The sequence below is a fragment of the Amphiura filiformis genome, chromosome 3 (genome assembly GCF_039555335.1).
Source record: "Amphiura filiformis chromosome 3, Afil_fr2py, whole genome shotgun sequence".
Taxonomy (NCBI): Eukaryota; Metazoa; Echinodermata; class Ophiuroidea; order Amphilepidida; family Amphiuridae; genus Amphiura; species Amphiura filiformis.
This window is the reverse complement of record NC_092630.1, coordinates 18,706,521-18,728,889: the sequence shown is the minus strand read 5'-3', so window position 1 is coordinate 18,728,889 and position 22,369 is coordinate 18,706,521. Positions and strand designations below refer to the sequence as shown.

At 40.5% G+C, this 22,369-nt stretch overlaps 1 long non-coding RNA gene across 1 annotated transcript; it reads left to right on the top strand.

Annotated features, from left to right (window-relative positions):
* The first annotated feature begins 8,218 nt into the window (after positions 1–8,218).
* On the top strand, positions 8,219–22,056 carry LOC140147648 (uncharacterized). Its single transcript, XR_011858375.1, has 5 exons — positions 8,219–8,372; positions 17,301–17,440; positions 19,918–20,019; positions 20,455–20,628; positions 21,063–22,056. It is a non-coding gene; the product is annotated as an uncharacterized lncRNA (long non-coding RNA).
* The last annotated feature ends 313 nt before the right edge of the window (positions 22,057–22,369 follow it).

Genomic DNA, 22,369 nt, shown 5'->3' with positions numbered 1-22,369 from the left:
CGCCAGTCCCAGGAAGCTACGGACCTGTGTCTGTGTAACTGGCGTCGGCCAGTCCTTCACGGCTTCTATCTTGTCCGGGTCCGTGTGTATCCCCTTCTCGGACACAATATGCCCCAAATACCGGACCTCTTTCTGCAGTAGGGAACATTTGCTTGGCTTGACCTTCAGCCCGGCACTCCCAAATCTGTCAAACACTGAGGACAACCTTGTCAGGGACTCTTCAATTGTACGGCCAAATACAATGACGTCATCTAGGTAGACCAGCAACGCTTCCCAACGCAGACCTGCCAGCACATTGTCCATCAACCTCTCGAATGTGGCAGGTGCGTTACACAGCCCAAAGGGAAGTACATTCCAGGAATACAGGCCACTTGTTGTCCTGAATGCAGACTTGTCACGGGCATCTTCGTCCAGCTCTACTTGCCAGTAGCCTGACGCAAGGTCCAAAGTAGAAAAGAACTTCGCCTCTCCTAGCGCATCGAGCGAGTCGTCAATCCGCGGAAGCGGATAAGCGCTTTGACGGAAGCTTCGTTCAATTTCCTATAATCTAAACACAGCCTCTTTGACCCATCCTTCTTCTTCACAAGAACCACCGGACTTGCCCACGGACTATCAGAAGGTTGTATCAGACCCTTGTCTAATAACTCAGCCACCTGTCTCTCAACTTCTGTCCTCTGCTCAGGTGAAGAGCGTCTCAATGGCTGTCTAATAGGCTGGGCACCCTGTGTGTCAATGCTATGCTGGACCAACTTGGTACGCCCTATGTCATACTCGCCCCTCGAGAATATGTCCTGATACTTGACAAGTACCTCGAAAATCTATCCCTCCCCCTCAGGCTCTAAGTCAGTGGCACACCGTTCATACAATTCTTTCAGGTGCTCTGGGAGTTCCACTTCCGCTCCCACTTCTTCACACCTGCGTACCGACTGTTCGCATTCAACTTCCACATCTTCTTCCTCAATCTGGAGCAAACGGGCAACTACCTTTCCCGCCTTAAGCACCTTTTCTTCTGAGCCCAAATTCATGATTCTTACTGGTATGGTTTCCGAGCTAGCGTCTACTACGGCTCGGGCTACCATCAAGTCATCATCTTCTATCCCCTGATCTATGGGTTCCACCAAGCACATCATGCTACCTCTCCTGTTACCAGCCAAGCATGCAGAGACCACCATTTCATGTTCTGCAGGTATACGAATCTCTGATGACGTAACCAGCTTTGAATACAATGGTTTGTCATCTTTTGTGCGACAATCCACTCTCTCGCCGCGAATTATCAGCTGCAGACTATCAAAATCTATCTTAGCTCCGCACTTCCTCAGAAAATTCGTTCCCAGCAAGTTATCGCTGACTTGTGCAACGTATACTGGCACACTCTCAACATGACTACCAACTTGCACTTCCATATAGGCTGATCCCATTATCTGCACTCTAGACCCATCAGCCTGTCTCAAGTATACCTTCTCTTCTTTCAATGGTGGTCGTCTCGCCTGCGGGATCTGACGGTACTGCTCCGGTGTTAATGTTACTTTGGAGGCCCCTGAATCAACACAAAGCATTACTCTCTCTCCTGTATGACAGTTGAAACCCATAGATCCTTTATTTCCCGGGCTCATTCTCCCTATCCCCAAGGCGAATTCTCTTATGTCCGTGAGAAGTTCGGTCTCCCCGGTGTCTGACTCTGGTTGTTCCCCTGTCTCGCAAATTGGTTCGGCACGCCCGCCATCGGTCTCCAGCCTTGGTCCCTCCTCACAGGTGGCCTCCCCCAGGACCATTGGTTTGGCCTCATTTCGTTTCCCTGCCATCTTGCAGGACAATTCCGGTACATGTGTCCTTCCTGATGACACTCAAAACATGCCAACGGGCGTTCACATTGCCACCAAATATGATCACGGCCTCCACAATTGCGACACTCACTCCACTGGTCTACCCTTCCACCAGCTAGCTGTGGACAGGACCTCTGCATATGCCCTGGCTCTCCACATTTGAAGCATCTCCGTGGGAAGTCTTGACGGGCTGGAGAACGCGGACTCACTCTACCATTTGGCGGTGGTTGCTGTGCCTTTGCTGCAGGAGATGGCCGAGGACCCTTATTAACTGGACCTTGGCTCACGCCACTCATCGTCTTCTCCATTCCTTCCACCTTCTCTAGCAAGACCCTCACCATCTCATCTTGGCTCTGGTATCCAAGACTATCACTTCTCTCTCCCCTACCAGAGGCAACTTCGGGTCTGGCTTGCTTAACTGACCTCAAGTCACGTTCCATCTCGCTCACACGTGCAATCAACTCACTCACTTCAGAATCTCTGGGTGAGTAGTCTCTCTCTTCACTCGCTATTCTACTATAGCCAACCTGCTTCCCACGACCCCTGGTTTGTTCTGTCTTGCAGAATGACTCCACATTCTCAGCAAGCCCTATAGCATCCACCAGAGTTTTAGGGGTCGACCGGAAGAGTTCCTTGCGCAACTCTGTATCAGCTATCGCCCTCTTAAAATGTTCTCTAGCTATGTAATCTTTCTCCGCTTTCTCAGACTTCGGGTGCGCCAACTCCACTAGCCTTTTGATCTGCTTCCCCAGTTCACGGAGGCTCTCTCCTTGCTTTTGCTCACGCCGAGAAAGAGACAGGAAGTAATTCTCGGGACACTCACGTGGGCCGAACTCTCGTTTAAGTACCTTCACTACTTTGGCATAACGAGCCTCACGTGGATTAATATCATTCACATTCAGCGTGGCCAGTGCCTCATCTTGGCAACAAGAAAACATCTGGAAGGCTGCCTCCCTATCTGACCAGCCATTGTAGTCTCTACACGCATCGAACTGGGCGGCAAAGTCCTTAAATGAGCCTTTCCCATTGAACTTTGGGGGCTTCATACTTCCTCGTTTCTTAACTGTGTCGTCTGCACTGGTGGACTCATCCGTGGATGTCAATGCAGGTTTATTTTTCTTCCTTCCCACGACTTCTTCCCTTTGAAGGCTTCTTTTTATTTGACTTTACTCCTGAGGAAGCTTTAGTCTCATCGTCACTAGACCCCTTGGACTCTCTCAGAAGCTTTACCGCTGACGTGCTCTTCTTAGCCTTTTTGCTGACTTTATTACGCTTGCCTTCACTTTCTGACAATGTGTCAGAGTCACTCCCACTGCTATCGCTACTCTCAGTTTCACTCTCTACTTCTATCGCCTTCTTCTTCTTTGACACCGATGCTCTCTTGGGAGACGATTTAGGCCTAAAGTCAGACTCTGATTCACTTTCACTGCTAGTTTCAGTCTCGCTAGCCAATTGTGACTTCTTCGAACATATTTGTACCTTATTCTTCTGCTTCTTAGACTGTTTATCTACAGCTTGGCCTGACTTAGTCTCCTGGCCATGCACAGTGCCCTTTTCATTTGCCTTTCCCGAAAGGGATCCAAACTTGGCCTCAAATTGGCTTTTCCCCTTCAGCCTCTTATCACGCCTTAAGGGTGGCGGTTGGCTTTGTTCTGCAGTGTCACTATCCTTGTGTCCTTTTCTTCTACCCGCCGCCTTTGTCTCTTAGACTGCCGTCTCACTTCTTCTCCTGAATTCGAATCATCCGTCTGACAGCCTACTTCCACCCTGTCTCTGGATGGCCATGCCATATTCACAGGCCCGTACTTTTGCTCACGCTCCCTCTCTTGCAGTGCTCGCAATTTTGCCACTCGGAGTTCTTTTTCTCGGTCCAGACCCTCAATTTCTATTTGAAGTGCCTGACTTTCAGTGTTCTTTCCCCATTCTTGGAATTCTTTCCTCTGCCATTCTTCATGCTGTGCTATTGCAGTTTCCTCGCGTTTTCTCGCCATCTCTCGTTCCATCCTCTCACACTCATCCTGCTTTCTAAGACGCTCCTGGGCTCGTTTTCTCTCTCTTCCGCTTCTTGTTCCATCAACCACACTTTTGGTTTCTCATCTGCCATTCCTGTACCCTCTCTTCCAACTTCTTTGCTTCCTGTTCCTTCCTTCGGGCTTCAGCCTTTAGTTCTTGCACCACCCGTTCCGCTCGTGCATTTTTCTCTAATTGTTCTCTTTCCCGTTCCCTGCGTACCATCTCCAGGTTTTGCACATCCCGAGCTGCTTCCTCAAAAGCCCTTTTTTCATCCTCAATACTTCTTCGCTTCACTTCCACCTCCCATCGCCGATCAGCGAGTTCCTTCTCCTGCTCACGCTTGACCCTATCCAGCTCTGCCAGTTTCGACTGGTGACGTTGATGGTTCTCCATCAACTCTTGGTCAAAATCTCTACTACTCATACCAAGCATCATAGCACCTGGTCCTCTCACCAGGGCACCTCGCTCTTGAAAGTCACCATCTTCACTTGCCTCCAACCTTGACGCCATCTTCTCAGGTCCCCTAGACCTAAGGTTGTACCGTCTCTCTCTTCGCTCCTGTTTAGCACCATCACCCTTAATCTCTGCATCACTACCATGTGCTTCTTCCTCAGACACATTTCGAGTCTTTCTTCTACCTCTCTTTTGCAACTGTTCTACTTCTCTCTTCTGAGTCTGTCTCCCTTCCTCAGAAGTACTATCCCTTCGTTTCCGAGTTATATTCTTAGAACGTGCAGCCTTTCGCCCTCTATCATCAGGTTCATCCCACATATCAGAGTCACTGACAGCGCCTGAACCACTCCCGGACTCACTCTCAATATCACTTTCATTACTACCTGCCTCCTCCCGTTGCTCTGGTTCAACCTTGCCCTCCGTTGACTTTAACTCCAATGCATTACTATCACCGGGCCGAGGCCCTTCCCACTTCTCTTTCCATCCAGGGCTACCTCCATCTTTTCCTATATCACTCCCCGACATTGCTCAATACTCTCACTGTTCCTCTATTGGTACTTCAACTTGCTCTTCCACCCCCTTTGAATTCACGGTCCTCCAAGACTTCGGGTTTACTACTTGCTCAACTTGTTACTCTCCGTTTACATCACCTCAGTTTCTGGGTCCATCTAACTCACAACTCCTCCTAATCTCAAAACAAATCCCACCGCTGCCACCACTTGTGACGGGACCGAGCGGCTAGGTACTTAGCAAGTGGTTTTATAGGTGGGCTTGCCGGAGCTAGAATCCGGCTATGCACTGGAGGAGACTGTGATGGACCTCAAAGAAACTGCAGTGACACCTCGTTTTACTTCAACAATGTATTACTGTTTTATTCGTGGCACTTGTCTTATCTGTATAACATACTACGGCTTCCAAAATACACTTTATCTCCACAAAGTAATACCATCTCACATATTGATCAACATCAGCTTTTAATCTGGCCAGCAGGCGGCCTCACGCGTCACAGTAACCGGGCAGCAGGTAACAGTAACCACAAGTTGCCGTACCACCAATAACACGCTTCACAACGGCAACAGTCTGATTGGTAAACCCGGGCCAAATTACATGCTAAAATACACCACGCCAGAATCTAGAACGATCATCACCGGAGTCAAATAAGAAAAATGTGTTAATATAATTATATACATGCTAGGCCTACAAAAATCTAAGTTATCTAGTACAAAATGAAAATTTGGGCATAGCGGCCCCGCGAAACGCCAGGCTAATATTGACGACACTTGCGTACGACATGCGAGCATGTAGTGGCAAAGTATCATCACAAAGTTTGACAAATATGATATAAACACAACTACCTATTGGCATACGAAAAATTGGGCAGCATGGCCCCACGCGGCGCATGCCAATAGGTATAATACATGCAAATGACATATAATATGCATTGGCACATATTAATATTTTGAAAAATACATAAGTTTTTGAACGCAATTGAAAATTTGCACATAGAGGCCCCTCTCTAGGTGCAGACCAGATTTTCAACAATACATAAAGATGACATACGTATGTATCTTTACGATACATGACGTATATATCTCTATGCATCATCACTCTTAAAATTACGACATGATAAACAATATAGATTTCAACAGACTATGTGTTATAAACAAAAGCACTATACAAACCATTAGGCCCTACTTTACCATTAGGCCTTGTCACTACCTCCATCACTCAGTATTTGGATTGGTCAACTACTCCCATCACTCAAAGCTCAGGCCCTCCATCACTCAAAACTCGGACCGACTAACTCCTCTATCACCCAAACTCGGACCAGTCAAACTCCTCCATCACCCAACTCGGACTAGTCAAACTCCTCCATCACCCAACTCGGACTAGTCAAACTCCTCCATCACCCAACTCGGACTGGCCCAACACTCCTCCAAATACCCGCAGTACCAGGGCACCAGCCCACGTTGCACCAGGACACCAGCCCACGTCGCACCAGGACACCAGTCCATGTAGAACCAGGACACCAGTCCACGTAGAACCAGGACACCAGTCCACGTAGAACCAGGACACCAGTCCACGTAGAACCAGGACACCAGTCCACGTAGAACCAGGACACCAGTCCACGTAGAACCAGGACACCAGTCCACGTAGAACCAGGACACCAGTCCACGTAGAACCAGGACACCAGTCCACGTAGAACCAGGACACCAGTCCACGCAGAACCAGGACACCAGTCCTACCCGACGTGTTCCTCCTCTCCACTACCCTTAACTCTCCAAATACTACTCCCCGCAGTAATTAGGCCCCCAGACCTCCTCTCTCTACATTCCCCGATGATGTGTCCTGGGCTGCGCCACGCTACTGCATGGGCCCCTTGGACTTCCTCCTCTCTTATGGATCCGTGCTCCTTGCTCCGTGCTCCTCTCTCTCTCCCGCACTGAAAAGCAAACATACACGTGCACGTAACCACAACACAATGTCTGTTGAAATCACACATAACAATGATAAAATATACCATATCATCTCACCAATAACTTTCCGTAAGCTCTTAATATTCACATATTATAAAAATAAAAATACATGAATATTTAAATACACTTCACACACTTTATATGAGATCATAGGCCCTGCACACGACATGTTTTGTAATAAAGACCTAATTAATTTAAAATAGTATCTGGGTGTGACTTGCGTGAGTTTCACATAAATACTCTGATCCAAATGTTAAAGCCTCTATAATTAGACAAAATGTAATTTCGTTATTAAACAAATGCTTTTAGCTGAGGCTACAATGTTTGCATACTAATAATCATGAATAATGTCAAAAGTCAGACAATATAAATAAACACCTAATAAATTGTGAACAATGAGAAAGAGAGTGAGAGTATTATTTTCCAAACGAAAATAATACAACGCGAAAATATAATAAACCCTATTAATATTATACGCAACTCGCCATCTCAAATAATTAATTAAATCCAAGATCCAAAATAATATTCGGGGAAAACCCGAGTAACGCAATTAGCGCATGTACATGTATATGTGCTACCTAGTAATGCGCTGTGCGGTACGTATACCTTTGACCTCATTGATATGCACAATCTTGCACGTACGCCAAGCCGGGCCGCCAAGACAGCAATAATGGAACCCATATAATTTTAATTATAAAATAATCTAAGATAGACGAACTAAATCAGCCATTTCTCTCTTTCCGCTTTACCTAGAAAGTCCTGTTACGCACCAAAATGAGCAGCAAAGAATACTATATTGTTTAAAACATATGATTTTGAAATACGAACACGATAAAGCATGATTTTGGGGGTGAATTTGTGGCCCAAACCGATAAGAAATGTGCAGAGATGCTATGCTTTCCGTATACACGCACACATGGAAAATAAAACAACAAAGCATCACCCGAATTGCTCACACAAAAATTGCTCAAAATACATCCTAAAATTAATTCCACGACTCCCAAATCACCTCTACGTGTTCTATACATAATAATCTAAGTTGAGTTGGAATGATTCAATTCCCAGAACCATTTATAATAATAAAAATAATAAAAGAATAACGAAAGAAACAAGAGAAATATAATTACCTAGAACGATCATCACCGGAGTGGGGAAATTTCCACTCCGGCGACCGCATGGTAAGCAGCCAATCAGCGAGGCGTATTACCAGTTAATTGATTGATTGATAATGACGTAATGCAAAACGAAAATTCGCCTTTAAAAAGGCGCACTACGTGATTTGGATAGCAAAATTAAAGGATACTACTTTATAATATTTAATATTTCGAATCCCGTCACAGTCACATAAACATGACTAACATCCGTTTTGTCATTGGTTTAAAAAAAATGTTTTGTTAAGGCCTCTCCAATGTACCCATCCGCCGGTAGATTCCAGAGGGAGGTTGTTTTTAAACTTTTAAACGGAACATCGATAGAAAGTATGAACTTCAGGCGTGGGGTATGGGCGAACTTGAAGTACAGGTATCTGGAGAGGGGAAGCAACGAGTTACCCCAAATCACAGCGGCAAGTATTGACTGTACCGCCGAGTGCGAATAATTTTGGAAGGTTCGTGTTTCTTTTAAATTTTGGGGCGTTTTTCCAAAATTTGATATTTTTGGTGATATTTCAAAAAAGCGACATACCAAAGACAAATCTTTGGGCACATAGTTTGTTATTGTTATTGCAGTTCTTTTCCACATACTTACGTTACCATTCGCTCTGGTGATTTATTAATATTATATATTTTGTGGCTGCAATTTGGCGTTTTTATTGCGTTTTAAGCTTATCATGAAATTAACGCGAATATGTAGTCACGCTCCTTTTAGAAATTTTACCTGATTGTCGGCCTTTGCAGGCAACAGAATGCAGATTGGCTCACGATAGATGTCGTATTCCTCTATGTGGGTCACTTGATGACAAAATTACTTTGAATTCCTTGTAACAACATACAAATTCTCGTCTGGAAACAGGGCCTGGAACTGATTTTGGAACAGCTATAGACTTCAGCGCCGTATCAAATCTCATAGATCCGCACAACTGGCGAGTATGTTTTTATGTTTCCCGCACGAAAGCTTGCGTCTACATGTATACTATACTTCTTTTGAAACGTTGACCTTTGACCATTGTTTGTAATGCCTATAGCATCTACTTTATTGAGTTGTTTAGACCTGGTCAGTAGATAATCCTATACAGGGATACAGTAGTTTAACTATGGTTTGAGCATGGTGAAAGATTCATTATTGATTAGGCGCGGATATTAAAAGCACAGGTCTTTTGCATGTGTAGCAGACAATTATGATAGGCCTAGAATGTTTGGGATTTTGTAACTAAAATACTTACTGCATTCTGCATTATGTATTTATTTATTTATTTAGGCCTATGCCTATTTGTTTATTTACTTATTGATCTATTTATTTATTTGGTATATTATAGTTAGAAATTCAATTAGTAATATTCCATGATTCATCGGTTTATTATTGATTGTTGATAACTTGAAAACTTGAAAACTTCTATTAATTTTGAATAGCATCTTAGATAAATAGGCCTATCAATATTGATTTATTCTATTCAGCAATATCAAGGATTACTATCAAACTTCTCACAGCTAATAGTCAGTTGGCTCAGTGGTAACGAATTACATTATAATTTCCCCTCTTCATAGTTGAAAAAAAAAATGAAAATTGCAATTAGCCGGAGGTGGGATGTAAACCCGGGACATATAGAATAGATCGTAAAGCAAAGGCCTAGCCCACCATATATTGACGTGTTAAAATTTGGGTGATTTAATTGTTAAAAACCCTTTCCAGAATAGATCAATGCTATTGTATCGAAAATAGAGCTATATATATATACGATGCCAAATCAAATCGAGGTACCGTATATTATCGGTATCACACCGCTGATGACGGAGTATGGTTACTCTGAAATTATTCGGACAAAAACGTGAGTGTTGTTGACTAGTTTTAAACTTTTCTTTGATACAATACCCTTGTTTTTGAATGCCCGGGACCCCACCCGTTAGGGACTTCGCGCCAAGGTGCTCGCGGCACTGTATGCTCCGGGTGTATGCTACGTAAGCTTACGTAGGCCTACACATATGCCCGGGCGCATATGGTCACCAACACGTGTCTAAATCTGGGATTCTAGTAAAACTACTTTACGAAAATCCAATCAGATTCCCGCAACAAACTGAAGGCCTGGTTGGCATCGCTTGCCCTATAACAAAACTTTCTATTTAATACTTGTAGTATAAATACTACGCTTGCAGACTCAAATACAAAATATTTGTTTACGAAGTTTAATGACACGATTTAACGTCTCTGTCTCAGATAAAATAACCCCCAGCCATCCCTCTAACAAAAAAGTAAAATATAGCCACATTTTTAAATTGCAAAATAAAAAATAATAACAATATTGCCCTAATTCCACTGGAGAATGGATGCATACCACAGTGATGCATACATTTAACCGAACGAAAATGGATGGTGGTTTCAATATGAATACAAGGTTGCCAAAGCCGTGATTTGGTAGCCCAATTGGGCAACTTTTGAGAAAGTAAGTAACTTTAATATGTATAAGCATGTGAGAAAGATAGACTTCTATATACTAGTAAGTTGCATTATGCAGCAAAAAATTGGGCAACATTTACTCCAGCGATTTCTGGTAGTTTCATGTCTCATAGAACTTAGAAATCAATAGACTTTTTTGACTATTTAGGGACCGTTCACAAACACTTGTTGGGGGCCTGATGCAAAAAAGGGGCCTGAAATTTTTACCCTCCTAAGGGGAGAGAGGGGGGGCTGAGTTTTCCTGGGAAAATTGAGTTTATAATATGCTTTTCTATGGGGTTGACCCATAATTTTCATGTCAAAAGGGGGGCCCTGAAATTTTAGGATCTCAAAGGGGGCCCGAAAAATGTTCGCGATGAAATTTTGTTGCATCAGGCCCCCCCCCCAACAAGTGTTTGTGAACGGTCCCTTAAGTCACGATTCAGGCTGAATATTTTTTGTAACCCTGTATGAATACACATCTTCCAGGCATCAGTTGTAACAACACAGTGGTGAATTTATACAGGGCCTACCTGCCTGGTGTTGCCAAAATTATATGTTGCCCGGGACTGTAAAAGATACTGACATTAAGAATTGCCACTTAAGGTTATTAATTATTTTAAACTGTTGTGATTTGGTAGTTCACAGCGTCTTACGAATGGTAGTGAGCTTTTGCAAAAACTGCATTGCTCAATTCATAGCGAGCGTGTAGAAGAATTATACACTTTTATAGGTGCTGCGGTTCTTGAGTTACGTTGTAAAGAGGGCTGGAACAATAACACTTTTGTAAAACGTACATAACTCATTAACAAGAATAAATTAAGCAAGTTTGCAAAGTATATGATTTGTAGAATGAACTTTTGCAAAACATCAAGGCGTTAATTTTCAATAATATTATTGATATAGATAATGAAAATCGATTTTTAGGTTGCTTCGACCAACAATACCTCATCTACCCTTAAAGGGGCATTTCGTGATCCACAGCCTCATCCCCCACTTTTCCCAAAAAAAGTTGAAATTTTTACACCACTGGATACCTCTGGCTACATAATGTTTATGTACCAAATATTTCTTGCAGATTAATTCGTTTAGCAAAAATATCGCCAAATTTGAATTTCGTTCTGGTGCACCAGAACGAAATTACAACACATTGTCTATGGAGCAGTGTAATACACATAATCATGCATAACTCGCAAACGCAAAATCGGAATCAACTGAAATTTTGGAAATAAGCTTTTTCGTGGATATCTACTGAAAATGTCATAAAAAGAGGATACTAGGATCACGAAATCCTCCTTTAAGTAGCACATTTTTGTTTATAAATTATTTTCACTGCAATTACTGTGATGCTAATTTGCATTTTCTCTTTCTAAATTTAATAATCTATGTGTGTTTAGCAGATGTACGGTACTTTGGCATACAATTTCTGTGTGGTCACAAATTGTTTGAAAATAAAAAAATAAAAAAATCAGATTTTTCTTTTAATACATCAGATTTTTTTAATTTAAATTGATTTTTTGATGTTTATAATTCAAAGAACTGCTATACCTCATGATAAAGTCAAAAGAGACAAGTGGAATGCTAGACATAATAAGCAATCTTTAATCAGGTATTTACAAAATATTAAAACATGTTTTTACATGTGAAAATTTCAAAGAAAAAAAAGGTAAAATCTGGGAAAAAACCTGCTGAATTCTGCACCTTGAAGATGATTTTTTAACAATAGATAAAATGACATCATATAGTTATTTTAATTGTATCCAAAGTTGTAGAAGCATAAGGAATGAAGTAAAACAGTCACCTTCAGTAAGTGATTTTTTGAGAAAAAAAAGCATGCGGTTCTCTTGCAAATTTAAATCAACACCATTTAAATCAAGCAACCCTGGGAAAATGTGGTCACAAATTGTCTGATAAACAGGTTTACATGATACAATCCTAATCAATTGACGAATGTTTACTATTACAGTTTAATTGATTGATAAATGTTTACTTTGGTTTGAGGGATATTGGAAATGCATTTATTTGTTAGTTTCGAACTTTATTTGTTTTGTCAGCACAATTGGCATGGTAATAATTCTCCATGTTCATTTGTGGGTTATGAGGCATTTTCTAGAAACTAGAAATGCTCTGAGTCCGGGCTCTGAGCAGTGAGCATACCAGATAAATAGACTAGGGTAAAGTATACTGATCAATATGCCAGTTTAACCCTAATCTATTCCAAATCTTGTGACACCTCATGCATATATTTGCCAGCGGTAGGATCAACCGGGGAGATGTGACGATTTTAAGGTTAGCAGCTATCTTAAACTGTGGTTCTTGAGTTAGGTTGTAAAAAGCATTTTCACACTGCTCTGACCAAATGAATTTTGCATCCTCCTTCAACAAATCAGTCAAAGGACTTGCTATCTTTGAAAAGTTTGGACAGAACTTTCTATAGCCAACCATTCCTAGAAATCTCACGAGTGCCTTCTTGTTTACAGGTGTGAGGTATTGCTCAATTGCTTCAACTTTGGCTTTGATAGGTTTCACCTGACCTTGACCTACAACATATCCCAAGCATGTGACTGTTGCATGGCAAAACTCACTTTTTACCAGATTGACTGTCAATTGTACCTCAGACAGCTTTTTAACAATTGATGGAGCTGTTCCATGTGTTCCCAAGTTAGACTGTAAACAATCAAATCATCTTAATACATACGCTTCACATCCCTCTATGTCTACCACAATTTGATTTACCATTCTCTGAAATGTTGCTGGCGCGTTTTTCAAACCGAATGGCATAACTTTGTATTGGTATTAAAAGACCAAATGGTGTACAAAAAGCAGAAATCTCTTTGGAACGGTCTACCTCCATGGTCTGTGAGTGGAACCTGCCAGTACCCTTTCAAAAGATCAAACTACAAATTTTGCATTACCAATTTTGTCTATGCAATCATCAATTCTTGGAATAGGATACGAGTTTGTCTTTGAAAGAACATTTGCAGCTCTCATGTCTGGGGATATCTGTATGAACCATCAGGCTTGGGAACAAGGATACATGGTGAACTCCATTCAGTACTACTTGATTCTATGCTCTCATTGTCTAGCATATAATTGATCTCATTTTTGAGATGTTCCATTGGATTGACTCTGTAAGGATGCTGCTTGATATCCAATGAATTGATATCTGATTTCTCATTGAGCCACTTTTCTTTCAACAACTTTAAACACTAACTTTGTAGCCCCATAGGCCTAATTCAAATCCATATATAAATTATCTTAAAATAAGGAATAAAAGGCAACCGCCAACTTTAAATGAAATCCCTCTGATTGCAGCAAGTGTTTTCTCCTTGCTGGGCTAAAATTGATGTTGCTTTACCCCATGAATTACCTGTGGAAAATGTTATACCAAGATACTTATAATTATGAACTAACACATTCAATTTCATTACCATTTAAAAACCATTTTTTCGTCGGTTACGGTTCGCTATCTCTAAGGTTCGCTATCTCTAAGGTTCGTTATCACTAATTACGAAAAAGGTCCGCTATACCTAAGGTTCGATATCACTAATTTTGAAAAAGCTTCGGTATTTTTAAGGTTCGATATCACTAATTTTAAATAAGGTTCGCTATCTCTAATTTTAAATAAGGTCCCCTATCACTAATTTATTGAAGGTTCACTATCTCTAAGGTTCGCTATCACTAATTTAAAATAAGGTCCGCTACGATATCTCTAAGGTTCGATATCTCTAAGGTTCGCTATCTCTAAGGTTCGCTATCACTAATTTCAAATAAGGTTCGCTATCTCTAATTTTAAATAAGGTTCGCTATCTCTAATTTTAAATAAGGTTCGCTATCTCTAATTTCAAATAAGGTTCGCTATCTCTAATTTCAAATAAGGTTCGCTATAGCGGTCCTTATTTAGAATTAGAGATAGCGGACCTTATTTGAAATTAGAGATAGCGGACCTTATTTAAAATTAGAGATAGTGGACCTTATTTAAGATTAGTGATAACGAACCTTAGGTATAGCGAACCTTAATCGAAATTAGTGATAACGAACCTTAGAGATAGCGAACCTTAATTAATTAGGGATAGCGAAACTAAACAAGATTAGTGATAGCGAACCTTAGGTATAGCGGGCCTTTATTGGAATTAGTGATAACGAACCTTAGAGATAGCGAACCTTCAATAAATTAGTGATAGCGGACCTAATTCAAAATTAGTGATAGCGAACTTTATTTCAAATTAGTGATAGCGAACCTTATTTAAAATTAGTGATATCGAACCTTAGAACTAGCGAACCTTATTCTAAATTAGTGATATCGAACCTTAGAAGTAGCGGACCTTTTTTTATGTATGGCGAACCTTTTTCTCTATTAGAGATAGCGGGATTCTGATCTCCATAGACTTTACACGTTAGTGATAGCGAACCTTAGAGATAGCGAACCTTAGAGATAGCGGGATGTCACCTTAGGATCATCTGACAACAAAACAATATCATCAGCAAACATGAGAATTTTGATTTCTTCATCAACAGACGGTTTAACTCATTTACATCTATACTGGAAAACAATATCTTTCAATAAGGAAATAAAAATAGAAAATTGTAATGGGCTACACATACAACCTTGTCGAACACCCACAGGACAAACAAACAATTTACTAACACGCACAGACCATGTAAAACATGCTTTTGATTATACTTTTAAAATTTCCGCGAATACCAATAGAAAAAGTTTGAATAAAAGTTTGTCTCTTGGAACAGAATCAAAAGCTTTTGAAAAATAAACAGTAACATTTACCCCGATTTTTACTAAAACACTTTTGAATAATACTGTGAAGTACAAAACAATTATCAATGGTGGAATATCCTTTACGAAACCTGCTTGGCACTCGGGGATTTTATTGTTTGTATCACACTGTGTTTGGATCACTATGTTTGTCATTTTAATAAATTAACAAACGTTGTGGCTTCGGAAATACTCAAAAAATGGCATGTGTATGTATTTCCTTTGAAATTACAGGAATATTCAAATCATCACATGCATGGTTCATGGATCGGGTAATAGGTAATTTTGGAGTTGGGATTTTCCACGCCCATCACTAGCATACTCATTAGGGAACGTTTAGTATTTACACCGGGGGCCGGGTGTGTGAGTTTTAAGGGGGGGGGGGAAGGTCCGATTGTTTTTAGGAGGGGGGCTTGAGGAAATCTGATTTTTTTTTCATTTGAACCATGAGGGGGAATGTTAAGTTTTTGAGCGGACGCGAGGGGAACACGAATTTTTTGTTTTGTCAATAATCCCACCCCCCTGGCGTAAATATTAAATGATCCCTTAAGCTGATTATTATTATAACAACACTACGGTATTATGCTCAAATCACAACAAGGAAAAAATACCTGAGAAACTTTTATACCACCTATTGTGATCAAACTTAACTCGCTATTCGATATTATTTCATCATCGACCTTTTGAAACTTCAATACCGTTCAGTGATAATATCATGCAACTAAGAATAACTACTATGGCGTGTAGTTGTGTCAATGGTAAGCAAAACTTTGTGTTCTCTATTTCAAATTTCCCGCCGCATTCGTGCTTTATCGCATTTTGTATAGACCCATGAAATATTCCTTTGACAATAGTCCATAAATTACCAGGGCCTCTGTGTAGATTATTTATCTATTAGATTCCATAGGCCCAGTAACTATTCCGACGTCTTGCGTTGCGATTTTTCTATCAAATAACTAGCGTTGGTCTTCTCGATCTTTTGTCGAGGGGGAGGACAAAAAAAGGGGAGGAGGAAAGGGTAAGGTAAATTTCAAGGGGGAAACCAACTTTGACACGAAAATGGTCAGAAATGGGCTAAAAAGTACAAAAAGGTCTAAAATATTAAATATCAGGGCGGCTGGCATCTCAATATGCGGAGAGGGTAAAGTCTTCTCATAGCCTAGGTCATGGTATACGGGTCCCGATTCCCCCGACTCTTCAAAAAATTTCGGTTAGCTTCCCGGGTTAGCTTCGCTCGCTGTAATAGGTAAATCCCGAATTTTCACCCGACTGGGTGCATTAATTTCACCCCGACTTACCAGCATTAGTGGACGGGGTGCGGTACGCACGACACTGATTGGTTACCCACTTTTGTGTTGAGTCGCGATCAAATCACGCATTAGCCTTTTCGAGATATGGCGGACACAACAAAATGGCGCTACACGAAATGGGTAAAGGCGGAATTACTCCATGGTATGGCTTTTGAATTAATGCAACGTGCTTGTAGTGCAGGGCGATATATTCAAAAATTGTATTCAGCAATTGCTATGGTATTTAATCCGATTATTACATAACTTCGACGGCGAAAACTATAGACGAATCCAATTTCACGCATTCCTGCACCTCAATGTCAGCCATAGCTGGGTCCCCCGTTAGGTCTATCCCACCTAAAATGTGAAATAATGTGGCCTTGGCGGGGATATTAAACTGCATTCCATCACCCGTGTTACACGTAGACAAAAGAATGATAAAAGTTTACAACACAATACAATGCAACATCGAATTTTAAGCGGATTAAATCCACCCAATTGGGCAGTAACAACACCAGTTTGGTGCAGACGGGACCCAGTAATGGCCGACTGAATTCTGACCATCACTTGGCTCGTTGGATTCGTCTATAACAAATGATGATGCTTGCATACATCCCGGCCTACATTTATTGATAAGGAGGGGGGGGGGGGGGCACAACATTAGGTACCGCGTTGTAAGAGGACGTCATTATGGTGTGCCATATGGTTTGGTGAGTTATAAGCGTGAAACATCATCCAAACGGCAAAAAGTCATGTCCCATTGAAGAACGTCCAGTTTTAACAATAATATCAACTTTATGGTTATTTTCGATTCAATTTGATTTCCATCTTGTCTATTTATTGATACATTAATAATATTTGGCCTATGTTCCACTCTTTATTCTAGCAATTCTTCTCTTTACATCGCTATTTGCTACTATATTACATGCAGCGCCAACAACACATGATCATTTTGCCGAATTCTGTGAAGTAGATCGCCAATCGGATCTCCTATTCACCGTCGTAAAGAGGACTTACGACAAATATGTAAGTAAAATGATCTCATTCGGAGTAGGCTATTAATCAAAACAAACAACAGACAAAACAAGTTTTAGTTATTATCACTGCGATCGCATCGGCACGCGGGGCACTACGACTGAGTGATTTAGTAGGCCTAATACCATTTTCATTCATATATTTGTGAGACAGTTTGTTTTGGTAATATGAACCAGGAACTATATACTCTATGATACGTAACAACGATTTTTATGAATTTTGCCTAACTTTGTGGTGCAGCGTCATCATCCCTATACATGTATATCTTCGTGTCAGAAATTGCCAAGATGGTAGGGCGAATCCACGGAGTTCTTCAACAGGCACAGTGAGTATTAAAATAGTTTGGGCCGAGCGACGTTCAGGCTAAGCACACCACCTGTACGATATTCGCCACTGCCATTCATCAGTTGAAATAAGTCAGTTTTACGATCTGCGCAAGCTAATTACGCATCTTCAACGTTACCAAGTTAAGAAAATTCGATTTTTGTCCGTTTGCACAATAAGGAGCTTAACATATTCTTTCAACACATATATTCAACTCCAAGTCCATCAATAGGTTTTACATTGATCAAAAATAACGAGATTATATTCAAGGATTTGAGATATAATCATATCTTAAACACTGTTAAATATCAAAAGTATATACACCACCAAATGTATCACATGATACATAAAATCAAGTGGCGGTCACTATAGCTTAATTCATCTCCAAGCAACCCAGGATCTGTGATGCAACTATGTGCATGCTTGAGGAATAGGCTTGTCACTTTCAATTCTATATAGGCATTGAGACACTCGACGTCCAACAACAAAATTTTGCCTGGATCTTTTGAAAGACAATATTATTCATAGTTGAATTAATTACATCGCTGAGCTATTAGCGATTGGTTTTTAGCCAATTTAACCAATCGCTCACCGAGCACGGAGTATAAATTCAGCTTATCTTGTAATAGCAGCAGCTGGCGGGGCAATTTACAAAGACACGCGCCTTGCTGCAGGTCGTATATTCATGGAATAAGAATAGAGCACGAAGTGCGATGGAATTGTAACTCCACGCATCGATGTGAGGTCAGCGATCGTCACGCTTGCAACATGTGGACGTAGATGGCAGCAGCATTTTTCTGTCATTAGCATAAGTCTCCACAGCACTACGCAGTCTATCGTAGGTGGCAGCAGCATTTTTCTGCAGTTTTCAGTAGGCTATCGCACAGGGTAATACACAGGGGAAGCCGACGCTGACGCCATCTTTTTGCATTGCGCTAGTATAGAAGTTGCAACGGCCTGGTATATTTCTATTGTTCGTTGTTTACGCCTATACAAAATAATTATTTACCTGGTGTGAACGATGTGTGGTGGTGACTAGCCTGAGTCGTTAGTTCCTACCGGGGTACCTAGCTTGTGGTAACGATGATTCATTTGAAGGAACTTGTTTTGGGTTTTGGTATGTTGATTTCCAGCATGCACGATTCACTGGACGTGAAGAAAACGAACTTAAATCAAATCAACATATCAACTAGGAACAAACAAAAGAACACTTCTGTGGTATACGGTGCAGGGCTGTCAACTCTCACGCATTGGCCGTGAGTCTCACGCATTGGGTCACTTTCTCACGCCAAGGTAGTATAATCTCAGGCCTAGGTAGTAGATCTCACGCAAAAAGCTGGAAAATGAGTAAAATCTCACGCATCATCAAAATAATTTGTACGGTCGGCAAATCCCGGTAGGGGACCTACGCCTCTGTCTCACGCCAATTCCAAAAAGTTGACAGCCCTGTACGGTGTTCCACACAGAACGCTTCTAGGGCCCTTATATTCATCAGAAAAACTTGACAAATGATCATATGCTGCAACTCCAAATTGACCTGAATAAGCGCCAGGAATATCTGTGTTAGGATAAAATGGCTTGGAATTCAACACCTAGAACCGGCGTCCAATAAGATTTTGCTTCTGCGGATATTCTGCAAGAAGTCACCTTACACATCTGAATGTTGAGCTGGATAGTATGGGACGTTCAGAAGAATATACAAGAAACCGAACCAAACTATTGGCTTCCTGCGAAGTATACTGAAGTAGAACCCCGAACGTGTGGGATGTGTGTGTGGGGGTGTGTGTGTGGGGGTGTGTGTGTGTGTGTGTGTGTGTGTGGGGGGGGGGGTGATGGTGGTGGTGGTGGCCTGGTGGGTGGGGTGGGGTGAATGGTTTATGTTGTATATGTGATCGAAAGCGGGCATAATCAGAAATGACCCATGAAATGATGATGATAGGATCTAGGCCTATCTGCGTCTCTGATGCCGTTCATATATGCCCGACATACATTTTTTTAAACAAATACCGATAAAGCTCATACCGTTTATCATTGGCAATAGTTCTCTGTTATTTAAACCAATACTGATTGCAGGTATTCCAGTTTGAATTCAGTTTTGAAAATGCGACTAATATTTAGATCTATTGTTTCTTTGTGTTTTGCAGCGATCTCAAAGGTTCGACGCTGTCATTGAATCATGGACGCCCGTCAGTGGTTTCCCAAACTTCAGAACTTTATCAGCTGTACAGAGACTTAGCGATTTAAGCGTAAGTATTCAGGATGGTTAATATTATATAATTACGATATAATGATGAGATGAGATCCCAGAATCGGTTAGTGGGCACATCGACTCTAAACACGGCGATGCACTGCAGGGTAGTCGACAGTACGAAAAACTGTCCATCTGTATCAAAAATAGACATTAGTCGCACATAAGATTATTATATAATTCTGCGTCCACTGGTCTTTGAAATGAGTATCACAATTAAATCGCCCATTTTACAAACCACCACAAAAATCATCGGTATCATCTACAAATCGCGAAAGACGGGTGATCGGCTATAATTATGTTAATGTACATAAAGAATGCTTGTTCTTATAATAACATGTAGTATTAAAATGAAATACAGCACCAATACGATTACATCTAAAGCTATGTTTAATACATGCACATTCCCGTTTTTGTTTCCCTTACCGTATAGATGGTCGACTTGACGATCACAAATAGAGATTTATTGGATTTAAGTTTAACAGCGATGAGACATGTAGAAGAGGACGAAAGCTTATTTCCAGGCGCAGATGATTTGATCTTGAGCGAAGATTTCCAAAATATTGTAGACCATCTCGAAACCTTCGTGAACAAACTGAATAACTGGGTGAGAATGCTTCATAATAGGATTAATGTTACCATGGTTACTTACTAATTCTTGATAAGAGTATAATTATTTATAATTTATCATTCTTTTCAAAAATGTATAGAATTTATAATTCAAATTTCCTTGAGATGACCAACTAAGGAACGGACCAACTTGGACCAAACCTGGGACATCGTGGGATTTTTGTCGCGGAAAAAGAAAATATGAGCCGTATAATAAATGAAACAGAGGGAGACCTATACGTTTTAAGGCTACAACTGAGTCGTTACTACTAATTGGGCTATAACCCAAAAAAAAAAAAAAAAAAACACCACCAAACAAACAAACAAACAAACAAAAACAAAACACAAACTTGTTTATACTTTACAACATTATTTAATATGTTTAAAATCTAATCTACAATGTATTATATTTGTGTGTTTTTATTTCTACAGATTAAAGTAAATGACATTCAAGGAACTAGCCGCCTCACTATAGACACCGAATTTGGATGGCCCACGGAAAACGAATTTGTTAGGACAATACGCACACTTTTCATCTTACAAGAAATTAACGCATTCCTGCCATATTTTAAAATGGATTTTGCTCGATTTTACAGTCTCAATTCATGGTGGCGGCAATGCGCAACCTTGTCATAACACTGTCATATTTTTATTTATCAATATTTATATTCTTCATCAGTAACAGTAGCTAACACTAACAGTATGATTAGAGCAACGTTAATTGGTTTCGATGGCACTTAAACAATTAGCGTTCATTGTCCAACTTATTATGCTGAGTAGGGGTGTGTTGCCAAGTATTTACGCTAAATGTTTTGCAATTGCGGTTTTTACTGCAACTTTTATCAATGTTCTATAATAAAGAGCCTATTTTTTAAAATTTAATACGAAAATTCTATATCAAATTCGGTGGAAAAAAGCTGGTGTAATTGTATTACAATTTCACTCAATACAAATGCGATAGTATAAAGTTAGCTTTCCATGCACTGGATTGCCGCGCCGTTTATTGAAAACCATGCGACACAGTTTAAGAGGGCGCTATTTCAGTAGCAAATTGAACGTATCTTCAAACTTTGTGGGACCAAATCTGCAGTGGTGGTAAACAGGTCATATTTGTGGCAATATTGTTTTCCATAGTAATGTGATGGAAGATTTTGCCCGAGGAGAGGAGAACCACTGTATGTAAAGTGCACGATATTCATTGTCAATAAAAACAGAATGAAACGCTTGCCTGTAAAGCAATAATTGATATACTAAAAAAGTACAGAAGTTGAGGCTCATGTTGCTCCGATTTGTACATAATTATGATCATAGGATAAACAGAGAAACCGTCCGACTTCCGGACTGGTTTAATATATTTTGTATACTGTTAATATATTTTGTATAGGCTACGGTTTCTATTTAAAAAATGAATGTACTTTGTACAATATTCATATAACTAGGCCTATACAAAGACTGGTGCTTTGTAGTACTATAATATCTTATAATATATTTATATAAATATTCTCCTGGTGAGATATTTATCGTTGTAACGACTGTCCCAATCGGTTTACCGTAATTTTCGTAGTGAATGATGACATTCGACAGAAAATATTGAACTTCGTTACAAACAATAATTGTCTTTCATTATTAATTTTCAAAAAAGTTGATGATAGAGATTAAGATATTATTAAGAGAAAACTGTCGTTAGTTTTGAAAGACGACAATGAAGAATGCTGCTGGAAACCATTATGTGTCTAGAC